Source organism: Thalia democratica, chromosome 8, assembly GCF_965202585.1.
Source record: "Thalia democratica chromosome 8, ktThaDemo2.hap1.1, whole genome shotgun sequence".
In the NCBI taxonomy this organism is placed as follows: domain Eukaryota; kingdom Metazoa; phylum Chordata; class Thaliacea; order Salpida; family Salpidae; genus Thalia; species Thalia democratica.
Genome location: NC_139172.1, coordinates 13,363,397 through 13,376,991, shown reverse-complemented (window position 1 = coordinate 13,376,991; position 13,595 = coordinate 13,363,397). Strand labels below are relative to the sequence as shown.

The 13,595-nt window shown below is 27.1% G+C and overlaps 1 long non-coding RNA gene across 1 annotated transcript; it reads left to right on the top strand.

Moving 5' to 3' along the window:
* Positions 1-11,883: 11,883 nt before the first annotated feature.
* Positions 11,884-13,595, top strand: LOC145843374 (uncharacterized). Its single transcript, XR_014370236.1, has 3 exons — positions 11,884-11,991; positions 13,131-13,264; positions 13,462-13,595. It is a non-coding gene; the product is annotated as an uncharacterized LOC145843374 (long non-coding RNA).

The window sequence follows — 13,595 nt, the reverse complement described above, 5'->3', positions numbered from 1 at the left end:
ATAAACTAATTTTTCACAACAACGTTTTTACAATTGACTCTTTATGACTTAAGTATTGGCTTTATTATGAATAAATTTTTATACTTAACTTAAGTTTATACTAATGCTATTGTCATTTTTTTAGCAATTTTATTCTGCTGAGTGCTAAACAAAATTAATAAATAAACTTTCCGAACTTTCAAAATGAATAATTTATATTTAAACTTTTAAATAAAAGTTATTTAATAATAAAAACTTAAAAAAAGTAAATCTGTGGTTAAAACAATCAAAATAAAACTATACTTAGTTTATTTGAATTTAAACAGAACCTCTTAGATTTAATTTGGTCAGGTTTTTTACTATTTGGTTGACGCAAAGCAACAATTAGGACTTCTTTGCTACATACATAAAACCAAACCATAAAAACTTTTCAAAAGTTCAGCTAATACATATAAAATGTTATAGACTATAGAGTATGTGGACAAAATGCAATCGAAAGCGTTTTAAAAAATATAGCGAAAGCTTAATAACATTGCTTCAAACAAAAAATTAAAGAAATTATAAACAAGTTATACGAAATCAATAAAAACAATGTTAAGAAAGATTTAAGAAAAAAATGAGAAAGAGTAAAATGTTTAACAGTAAAATAGACAAATAGAATGTAGTAATATAGGGATAAAAAGTATTTATAGTTTAGTTAAACGCTTAAAAATATTAGTTATAAAGTGAAATATATTAGCTTTTTTATTTAGTTTGCTAAAGTTTTTTTGATAACAAAGGTGACATTCATTTACTTTTTTTTGGAAAAAAAAAGAGGTCTAGACAGTTTTAGCTGAGATATATTATTATTCTAATTAAGTAAGTATGTTTTAAACTTGTTCAATAAAAGTGTTTAAAAATAAAACATTGATAAACATGTTTTAAAGTAGTAAGAAAAAAACAACATGTGCCCATGCTGTACTTATCAAAGTATGAGCAGTCCAAATTTTAGTTTTATTAAATGTTTTTTTCTCTATAACAATTACCTGAACTATGTTTAGTATTTAGTGAAATTGTACCTCAAAAAAAAAGAAGAGTTTGAAGCTCTTGGCGAGAAATATGAGCAACAATCAGCTAAAGTTTTTTCAATGTTTTCTTATACTTCAAAGTTCTAGTTGAAAAAGTTTGGCCTGAATTGGTTTTAAAGTATAAAGCGACTTTGAAAAACAATATTTATAAAATAGTAATACTGATCAAGAACTAACCTATGTTTAAAATATTTTGTAATGATAGATAAAGTTGTTATGAAACTTTATTTTAAATATATTTAGCAATGTTAGACATCGACTTATATAAAAGCTTTTTTGTTTCGTATCAAAAAAAGGCAGCAAAGACAAAACTATGTAAACAAAATATAAAGACAAAAACACATATCTGAAGTTATAATTAAAACTGACTAATTTATTGTCGCTTAAAAATATGTACTCATAATCGAGAACTGAAGTATGGAATGTTTTATAAATTTGCTGTAAAGAGATTGAAATTAATAAAAAAAAAAGATAGAATTTCAGACATTTAATCTGCGAATAAAATTTGCAATTTTTAGCGCGTAAATTAAAAAAAAAAACAAATACATATAGTTGGTGGGAAGAAGGGGCGTTTTTTGACTGGTTTCCTGGAGCCTGTACGATCACTGAAAAAGAAAAAACAAAGGAAAACAAAAGAAAGCTTAGATTATTTACTAAAAACGATGTTTAAACGAAGAATTTATATACGTTTATAGGTTTGATTGTGTTTTACGCTAAAGTTTTAGATAATTAGTAATGAATTTATAGTACATAATTTGTACTTAAGTTATAAAATATATGTAATACAGTGCTCAATATATAAGAGCTTAGTGACAATAAAATGATACGAAGCACACATATATATATAATGAGATTAGGTAATAAGATAGTAGTTAATTAGTAATCAATTAGTAATTATAAGAACGTGTTTGAGTAAATACAAGAGAAGTTATTTAAATAATTATAAAATGAAAAATAAGTAAAAACATTAAATAAAATAAAATAACACTTAAAAATAAATCGACAGTAATAAATAAATGAATAGATTAAACTTAGGATGGTATAATAAACAAAAATTACGAAACTAAGTATAATAAAGATAAAAATTAAAAATAGCTAGATCTAAAAGTTAGTTCTTTTCTTACATTGAGTGCTTTATCTCTGTCCGCTTCGGCAATAGCCATTCTTTCTAAACTGCAAATAGAGCAATTATCTGTTTTTCTGGGTACTGGGCAGTTTATTTTTAATAATTATAATATTTATAATTATTACTTAACATTATTTTTGATACAAAACTAAAAAGTATGTAAAAAATAAAACATATTATTAATAACTTAATTTAATTTTGTGAATAATTGCTGACTTTATAATAAACAATTGCTTTGAGATTTTAGAAGACACTTACGTCATTAAAAAAGTGTTTTATTAAAAGCTATTAAGGAAAGTATTCCGTGTTTCTTAAGAAAACACGTTACATTTGAAACTTAGAAATGCACCAAGTTGAGAGTATTTTACAAAATTCAAGGTAGTAAGTTTTGTAACCAAAAAAACTCAATACATAAAAGGACTAGACAAAAGATATTATGAGTATAAATCTACGATGAAAATATCAAAAATAGATCAGGAAATAAAAAAATAAAAATTGATTGTGTAGTAATGCAAATGAAAGCATGGAAAATTTCAAAAACTTAAGTTATACTTTTACACTATGGTTAATAAAAGAAATGTAACCAAAATTGATAATTTTAAACAAGGAATAATAACTTAGAATTGTTAGTGACTTAAAGCTGTAGATTAAAAGCTAAATTTTATATTTAAGTAATAGCTTTAAAATTAAAATTGCTCCATCAATAACTAACAAATGTAAAATTAAAATTGCGATGTAGTACTCTTAGAGGTGCCATTAATCTAGTTTTCTAGAGCCTAAGATACCCCTAAAAAAGTAGGATTAGACAATTATTAAAAAAGCTTCTACTAAAATGTGTACCTATTTTATTAGACTTTTTAGTTCTTTTTACTAATTGATTTTCTAACGTGTTTAATGTTGAATATATAAACTGATTTCAAAAATGTAAATACTAGATAATAAGCACTAAGTAGTAAAAAGAACTTTGGAATGATCAGCTTTAAAATATTTGTTAAAAATTTTTATGTCACTAATAATTATTAATTAATGATACCCTTTTTTTTTTTAAACAGGAAACCTACGCTAGATGTTGGCAAACTGCGGCCTGCGATGTAATTTTCAGCTAAAAGACATTTTAAACATACATTTTTAAAAACAATAAAAATACATATTGGTAAAAACTACAATTAAGTTATTATGCACGTTTAAATAATTTATATGTGTTTAATCCGAATGAGAAAATAAAAGGATTTTTTTCAAATCAGAGTATAATTAAGTATTTTGTTATGATAATTGGAAAAGGTAACAAACTTTTATTCAGCTGCAAATCTTGAGTTTGATATAACATAATCTATTTCGTATAAAAAGTCAAAGGCATTTACAAAAACGTTTAATGATACGCAGAAAATAAAAATTTAACTAACAATTGCTTTTCATAAACTGTCATTAGTAGTTAGATTAAGTCAACTAAAACTATTATGCCTTTTTTGATATTTGAGGTTCTTTAGAAATTGAGTTTTAGAAATATTGAAACAGGAGTTAAAAAACGATGTCAAAAAAAAATAAATAAAAGTTGCATACGATAAAGCAACAAATAATCGTTTTAATTAATCGTTTCTTATTAATTTTTTTTTAGAATAACACTGAGTTTAATTAAGTAAATATAAAAAGTATCATAACGTATAGTAAGTATTTTTTTCAAAATTTCCTAACTAAATGAATTTCATGATAATTTTGTAAAGTAATTTTTTTACGTGCATACATGTTTAATTTATAAAAATTTATCGATTATATATTTTTGTATCAAAGACTAAAGTAGGCAAGATATCTATAACATTATATAGCTTAAATGTATAAAAAAATATTTCTAAAATTACTTTATTCTGTAAAACAGTTTTTTAAAGTTTTAGTTGGATAGTAGAAAAATGTTTCGAACAAAACTTAAATATTTTAATAAAAACTAAAAAAAGATTATGAACTATTATAATAAATATATGATAATTATAAAATATAAATAGTTGAAGTTAAACTTGTGCTTAAAAAAAAAAGAAACTAGACTATAAAATTCTTTATAAAAAGGACTTTTAACAGTTTTTTTATGATTTGCTAAAACTTTACTACAAATTTAGATTATACATATCATATTTACACATTAATTTTATAATGAACACATAGGTTTTTTACTATTTTTTATTTAGAACTATGCAAATAATAAGCACATGTAAGTAAAGGGCAACAATAGACTAGAATATAAAAATGTAAGATACATCAACTTATTTGTAGAGAAACATTACAAATTAAAAAAAGTAATATAAATCTAGAAAAGCTAAATAAAACTTTAGTAAACATTTACAAGTTCTTAAAACTAATTTTATCATATTAAATTTTACACAAATAACATAAAAAAACGAAGTAAAATGTTATAACTATATTAAAATGCTGTTTAACAACTACTTAAAAATGAAAATAACGAAACAAAAGATATAAAAAAATAGAATTTTTTCTAGTTTTTCTCTTCATCTGTAAGACGCCTGAAAATTTAAGTTAAAATTAGTACGGTTGTTCAAAAGTTGTTTAAAAATTTTATTTTATAAAAGTACACATCAAGTAATTTTATTGTTCTGTGCTGAAACCTTCAACTTATCTAATTTACTAAATAAAATAAGAAAAACTAACAGCTTGTGGTCAAAATATCTTTTTTTTCTGAAACACCGTCCAAAGCAGTCGTAGCAAGGGTATCCTAATGTCTTGATAACACACTCTTCGCATTCTTCGTCATAAAAAGCAACACCAGAACCTATAAATAAACGTAAATCATTAACAGGATAAATTGAAATTTCTAAAAATGATAACAAAATGTTTCACACTTCAAATTAAAAAAGTTGTTTTTAGTATTTAATAAATTCGATTCATTATTCAAAAATTAATAAAAACTCAGTTTAATTAAAATATTTAAGTTGGTAGCTTGTAAAATTAGTAAACCTTTTCTGCAAGATCTTTTGCAATTTTTTTCCATAAGTTTTATAGTATTTGTCGGACATTCATCAGGACAACGTCTTAAGCATTGAGATCTTAGTCGTCTTGCTTTTCTAACAGGTTTTACTGAAGGTTCATACCTAAAAATAAATGTTTTAAGTTTTCATAAACAGTAAAGCACTTTAATATTCTACGAAGAAAAGCTAGTTGACTTACACTTTAGGATCCGGGTAGTACATATCGTAGAAACATTGTCCAAAACAGTCATAACAATCTCCTCCTAAAACTTTAATCACACACTCTTCACAGTCTTGGTCGTAAAAATCAGTACCGCCCTCTATAATTCATAGGAAAGTTTAAAGTATGTATCAACAATTACAAAACAAAAAAAAAACTAAGATATAAAAATTGATTTTAATAATCAAAACCTTTTCTGCATGAAGGTTTGCAATTCGCTTCCATTAAAGCGATTGTATTTTTCGGACATTTTTTAGGACATCTCTTGAGACACTCTGTTCTCATTGGACGTGCTTGTTTGACAGGTACCACAGATGTTCCTTCCAAGTGTGCACTGTTTCAAACAAACTTGAATTACTTTTTCAAAGTAATATACCTTCTTATAATTATAAGTGTATTGTTTTACAAAATATCATATCCTTATTAATCTTAAAGGAACAAAAAATAAAGACTGTCCCTGAAATTTCTTTAATAGTTATGAATTTTGATCTTATTTACTTGTCTGATTTTTTATCTTAACTAACAGTTTGTAGTCCATATATCCTCTGTCACGGAAGCAGAGTCCAAAACAATCATAACACTGTTGTCCAAGAGTTTTAATAACACAAGCTTCACATTCTTCATCGTAAAATGCAGTTCCTGATCCTTTTCTGCAATCTCTCTTGCAGTTTCCTTCCATTAACTCGATTGTGTTTCTTGGACAGTCAGTAGGACAAAACTCTAGACATTCAGATCTTAATTTACGCGCATCTTCAACAGGGACAACAGATGGCTCATGACTTTAAAATTAAAAATATTGCTCATTTCTAATTTTCAAAACTTATTTATGACAAATACTTAACAGATTTTTAGTTTACTTAAAAAGTCTAAAGTGTACAACTTTAATTTTAATTTCAAATAAAAGTATTGAAATTAAATTTTAATTCAATAATACAATATTGTTTGTGTATCTATATTCATAAATAAAGCTATCAAATAATAATATTATATTTTTGTTAATATAATAAAAAAAAGCAACTAATTAAGTTTTAAGGTAATTTTTAAGCATCATTATCAAAGCAAGTTTTTTTTTTCTTGGTTCATTACAGGTTTAAAAAATTCAATTTAAACTTGTGTTTTATCTTAAAAGATGCTACAAACCAGGCACGTAGCTTGGTATACTTTTGTGCGAAAAAAAAAAGTTTTTGTTTCTATTCTTCAGTTGATAAACGCCCTGCTTTCTTAGATTTTAGTATCTTTTATACTTAGTTTGGCACTAACAGTATAAATTTTCTGAGTTAAGTTGTCAATTTTTATACTTATTTTCAATGAAAGTTTTATAGTTTCACACAAGTGGCAACACATAAATTGCCTTGTATACAGTTTTTAAAGTATTGAAATTACTGTATACTACTATATTAAATTAGATAACATTCGGGGTTGTTTAAATTGCTCTGTTCTTGCTAGGACGTTATCACGCGTCATTACAGATGTTTAAACTTTTTGCAGATTCGTAGCTTTTTTGAGCTAGCTACGTCCCTGATACAAACTATTAAATTTCATATCAGTGTAAAAAATGATAGATATCTACTCAGAACTTAATGTACGAGCTTCATTTACAGGTACAACCAATGGTTATAAACTACAAAGTTCAAAAACAAAAAATTTTAATACGCGAAAGTAAGTAATAAATTACTAACAGGTGAGGGTCAGGATAGTACATATCTATGAAACATTGACCAAAGCAATCATAACATGATCCACCAAGAACTCGAATAACACAAGCTTCACAGTCAGGATCGTAAAAGTCAGTACCATGTTCTATATTAGAGTTGTAAAACGATTATCAAAAAATATTGTTTTAATTAAAACGGGAAGATATAGAAGATATTCACAAAACAAAAAACATGTTTAATCAAGTGAATATATCGTACTTTATATAGTAAACAAAAATTATTACCTTTTCTACATGCAGGCTTGCAGTTGGCTTCCATTAATTCAATTGTGTTTGTTGGACAGTCATCTGGACATCTTCTTAAACATTCAGATCTCATCGGACGAGCGTGTTCAACTGGAACTACAGAAGGACCTCCTAAGTTTTCACTAAAAAAATTTCTATTTTATTCTTTGAACATAGTATTTATGAAACTAAAGGTTCCAAAAAAAAGTTTATGAGAAACCGGACAATCTAAAAGAATAATTTCTAAGTATGATCAGAAAAAGTGAATAAATATTTATAGTTTTCTTAATTTTATTTAAATGAATAAAAATAAATAAAACTAAAAAAGATCCAACTTGAAATAGCGATAAAGGGTGAAATTTTTTTTTTTAAATAAGTAATGTGTAAAAATCGTTATTAAAATTGTTAATAAAGAATCTATTTGTTACTCACAGTTTGTGATCCATATATCCTTTGTTTCTAAAGCATTGACCAAAACAGTCCCAGCAAGATCTTCCGAGTATTCTTAGTACACAAGCTTCACATTCTTCATCATAAAAAGCAGTTCCTGATCCTTTTCTGCAATCTCTCTTGCAGTTTCCTTCCATTAACTCGATGGTGTTGCTTGGGCAGTCAGTAGGACAAAACTCTAGACACTCAGATCTGAGCTTACGAGCTTCAGGTACAGGTACAACAGATGGTTCATAACTAAAATAAAATTAAATAAGCAGTTGTTCATGTACAAAGTTAACATTAAAATACTAACAGATGGGGGTCAGGATAGTACATGTCTATGAAACATTGACCAAAGCAATCATAACATGGTCCTCCAAGAACTCGGATAACACAAGCTTCACAGTCAGGGTCATAAAAATCAGTACCATGTTCTATAAAAAACCGATTATATTACATCAAAAAAAAGTAATTGAAAAATTTTTTATTTCCAATATAAAAATAGATGTGTTAGTCCTTAAGTAATTACGAAATTTTTTAATGAACAAAGATAAAAACTTTTATTGTTTAGTTTATAAATTAATACTGATATATACTTTTATAACTAAAGTTTCTTACCTTTTCTACATGAGGGTTTGCAGTTGGCTTCCATAAGTTCAATTGTGTTTGATGGGCAGTCACTTGGACATCTTCTTAGACATTCAGATCTCATTGGACGAGCGTGTTCAACTGGAACAACTGAAGGACCTCCCAAGTTAGCACTATTGTTTAATGAAAGTAAATACCTCATTTTCTTTAATATTATATTAACGTAAAAAAACGTTTTAGAGTTTTGTTTGAAGTAAATGACAGTTAAAAAAAAAACTACTTGAAAAAACTTAAAAACACTTTAAAATTTTTTAATTGTTGTAAATTCTAAAAAATCTAACAGTTTGTGATCGATATATCCTTTGTTTCTGAAACATTGACCGAAACAGTCCCAACATGATCTTCCTAGTACTCTTAAAACACAAGCTTCACATTCTTCATCATAGAAAGCAGTTCCTGATCCTTTTCTGCAATCTCTCTTGCAGTTTCCTTCCATCAACTCGATGGTGTTGCTTGGGCAATCAGTAGGACAAAATTCTAGACATTCAGATCTTAGTTTACGAGCTTCAGGAACAGGTACAACAGATGGTTCATGACTGTAAAAATACAAGCAAGTAAGAAATATTGAAAAATAATATTTTATCAAAAACTAACAGATGGGGGTCAGGATAGTACATGTCTATGAAACATTGACCAAAGCAATCATAACATGGTCCTCCAAGAACTCGGATAACACAAGCTTCACAGTCAGGATCGTAAAAATCAGTACCATGTTCTGTAATAAATCGTAGTTTAAACATTCTAAAAACTTTTAATTTCAGTTTAAAATTATTTTATTAGTCGTTAAGTTCTTCCAAGCTTCTATCACAAAAAGACTAAAGCTTAATTTTGACATAGAGCAGTTTGAAATACTAAAATTTATTTACACCTAATTTTTATTACCTTTCCTACATGATGGTTTGCAGTTGGCTTCCATAAGTTCAATTGTGTTAGTTGGACAGTCATCTGGACATCTTCTAAGACATTCAGATCTCATTGGACGAGCATGTTCGACTGGAACAACAGAAGGACCTCCCAAATTCTCACTAATTAAAAAATTATATATTCATAGAGATTATAATTAAGTCTTTAAAACGTTTAATTAATTTGACAGAAGTATATAAAAAAAGTTTTAGAACACTTTTATAATACTAATAGGTAGTAAGGTATAAATCATCTTACAGTTTGTGATCGATATATCCTTTGTTTCTGAAACATTGACCGAAACAGTCCCAGCAAGATCTTCCAAGTATTCTCAGAACACAAGCTTCACATTCTTCATCATAGAAAGCAGTTCCTGATCCTTTTCTGCAATCTCTCTTGCAGTTACCTTCCATCAACTCTATAGTGTTGCTTGGGCAATCAGTTGGACAAAACTCTAAGCATTCAGATCTTAGTTTACGAGCTTCAGGTACGGGTACCACTGATGGTTCATGACTAAAAAAATAGGAATAAGAAAATATAAAAACAAAGTTTATAATAAAAAACTCACAGATGTGGGTCAGGATAGTACATGTCTATGAAACATTGACCAAAGCAATCATAACAAGATCCTCCAAGAACTCGGATAACACAAGCTTCACAGTCAGGGTCATAAAAGTCAGTACCATGTTCTAAAGAAAGCAAAAAGTGTACAATCAATTCGAACTAAATCATCGTTTAATAATTAGAGGCTTGATTTTATTCTTAATTGTTTTTTTCAGAGATAGTTCACATATGTACATAAACAACAGATAAAGCAAATATCGGCAGAGAATTTATAAGTCTAGTAAAAAATATTTTAACAAAAATAACCCATTATAAAATATGTTTAATAAACATAATATGTGAATTAGTTATTCATGTATGGCGAATTTAGAGAGATTAATTAAGTTTCACTATCAGAGGATTTTAAACAGAAGTAATTTAATCAAAAATCAGTGTAATTGCGCTAGTGGCTGCATTTATAATTTGAAAAGGGGCAACTGCCGTTCGAAAAACATTCTTCACAAGGCAACAGTTAACTCTGAACTCGAAAATATGTTCTACATCGGCTTATGCTCGACTCAGTTCAGATTCGGGTATGCAAACCATAAAAATCTTTTAAAGGTGGTGAATACGAAAATGAGACTGAGCTTTCAAAGTATGTATGCGGCCTAAGGAGCAAAAACATTGATTTTATTTTAATTTGGGAGATGAATTTTGCACCGAATATTTGTAATGTACAATATTAAAATCTAACGTCATATAGTTTTTTTGTATAACTTTTGCATCTCTGTTTACCAAAGTGCTTTTTATTTTAAATTGAACCAGCTGAAGATTAGAGACAGTCTTTTTTGTCTTTATAAAATATATTTTCTGGAATTTTTAAAATCGTATTTTCTTAATAAACTATTAAAAAGCCCTTCAAGTTGGCTCTGTAGAAAGTGATTGAGTATAAATAATCATCTTATTTTCTATATATATATATACATAAATACAGCTTATTTATTTAATTTTATAAGAAACAATAGGTTATACGACCATTTCGTATATTAGATATATAACCTCATATAGTCATCAGTAAAGCTAAAGTTTATTAACAGTATATAACAGATATTTAGAATTTTTATAATTAATATGACGTAGTAATAATGAAGGTTTTTTTGTAGAGTAAGTCAAATTTGAAAAAATACGCTGACCTTCTTAGTTTAAGAACTTATACATTTTGAAACATTTGTAAAGATTGTATTACTGTTGACTATATGAGGTTATATCTCATATACGAAACGGTCGTATAAACCTATTGTTTTTTATATAATCAAATAAATATTTAGCTCCAGTTTAATTTGTCGAGCACTATCGATCAGAACTTAAAAAAAAATTTTAATATGCATAACTCTACTAAACTAGATTTTGAACAATTTAGTTACCTTTTCTGCATGAAGGTTTACAATTGGCTTCCATAAGTTCAATTGTGTTAGTTGGACAGTCACCTGGACATCTTCTAAGGCATTCAGTTCTCATTGGGCGAGCATGTTCAACTGGAACGACAGATGGACCTCCCAAGTTTTCACTTTCGTATAGAAAAAAATTAATAAGAGCATATGATGTATATTAAATGAAAAGTATATGGCTTCAAGTATACCTAAGTAAATAATTCATACCCTTCATCTCAAAAAAAAGTTACAATTGTTTTAAATTGATTTATTTTTATAAAACATTGTCGTATGATTGATAGTTCATTAGCTTACAGTTTGTGATCGATATATCCTTTGTTTCTGAAACATTGACCAAAGCAGTCCCAACATGATCTTCCGAGTACTCTCAGAACACAAGCTTCACATTCTTCATCATAAAAAGCAGTCCCTGTTCCTTTTCTGCAATCTCTCTTGCAGTTTCCTTCCATCAACTCGATTGTGTTTCTTGGACAGTCAGTTGGACAAAACTCTAGACACTCAGATCTGAGCTTACGAGCTTCAGGTACCGGTACAACAGATGGTTCATGACTGTAATAGTACAAGTAAGAAATATTGAAAATTAAGTTTTCTATTCAAAACTTACAGATGGGGGTCAGGATAGTACATGTCTATGAAACATTGACCAAAGCAATCATAACATGGTCCTCCAAGAACTCGGATAACGCAAGCTTCACAGTCAGGATCGTAAAAGTCAGTACCGTGTTCTATTAAAAAATTAAGCTAGTTAAATTAAATATTATAAGTAAATTAATTAATTTAAAGCAAAACTCAAAACATTTTCAAACTTATAAAAAAATAGCTTTTATATTTATTCTATATTTTGATAGAGTTTTTATTTGACCTATTACTTTTTTGTTGAACATAAATATGTTATGGATTTATTTATTAAAGGATTTATTTTAATTACTAAGTTTCGGTCAAAGACCTCGTCAGTGCTTAAATAAAGCTAAAAAGATATATAAAGTTTGTTTTAACTATAAGTTTACTTTTAAAGCATTCGGGCGGGATTTCAAATTTTCATAGCTATTACAAGCACAAGATTGTTTAAGTTTTCAATAGTTACGTCAAAATTAAAATAAGCTACGTTAAAAATTCATCTCCAATTTTAAGCTCACTTTATTAACAACATTTTTGCTTAAACAATGTTTACTTTGAAAATTAACTAAAAGAAAAAAGAAACCTACATATAGCTTTTATTAATATTATTGTTTTTATTTTTTACCTATATAAAGAACAATCAATATTTTACCACAAAAATTTTAATATATTTTCACTGTAACTCTTCAAAAACTTACTGCAGAAATTTGAAATAGAACAATAGCTTTTAAACTAAAAACAATAACTTTAGAAATCTGCCTAAGTAATTAGATTGCTGTAAAAACCAATCAACAAAATAAATCAATGTAAAATAGTAATTAACGCAAAAAACAAACATATTTATAAAACAAAATTATTATTGTTGTTATATTGATTTTAAAACTTAAGTAAAATATAAAATTTACCTTAAACTCAATCTTGATATTAAAATTGAATTTGTTTAGTTTTATATGTAAAATTTTTGATTAAAAATTTGTTTTTACTTTAATTTAATAGTTTAAATGCTATTTTCCATGACTGTCGCATATCTTTTTAGATTTATTAAAGCACTGACGAGGTCTTTGACCTAAACTTAGTTTGTAAAATAAATTCTTAAAAGAATGAATGCATTATTTCTCCTCCAGTAGTTGAGATCTCTTTATTTGTTTTCTTAAAACCAAAACATATAATAAAAATGTTATTTGTTTTAAATATGTTAATACGTATCTGCTTGTTACCTTTTCTGCAGGAAGGTTTGCAGTTGGCTTCCATAAGCTCAATTGTGTTAGTTGGACAGTCACTTGGACATCTTCTTAGACATTCAGATCTCATTGGACGAGCATGTTTGACTGGAACAACAGAAGGACCTCCCAAGTTTGCGCTGAAGGTTTATCAGCATTTATAACGAAAACTCATTTGTATAATACTTTTTGAAACAAAGTTTAGTAAAAACTTATAAATAAGTTTATAGTTTATGGAAATTTATTATAAACATGTTTAAATGAAAACACTGTCATGAACAAATCAATAGCTTACAGTTTTGGATCTATGTATCCTTTGTTTCTAAAACATTGACCAAAACAGTCCCAGCATGATCTTCCGAGTATTCTTAGAACACAAGCTTCACATTCTTCATCATAGAAAGCAGTTCCTGATGCTTTTCTACAATCTTTCTTGCAGTTTCCTTCCATCAACTCGATGGTGTTGCTTGGACAATC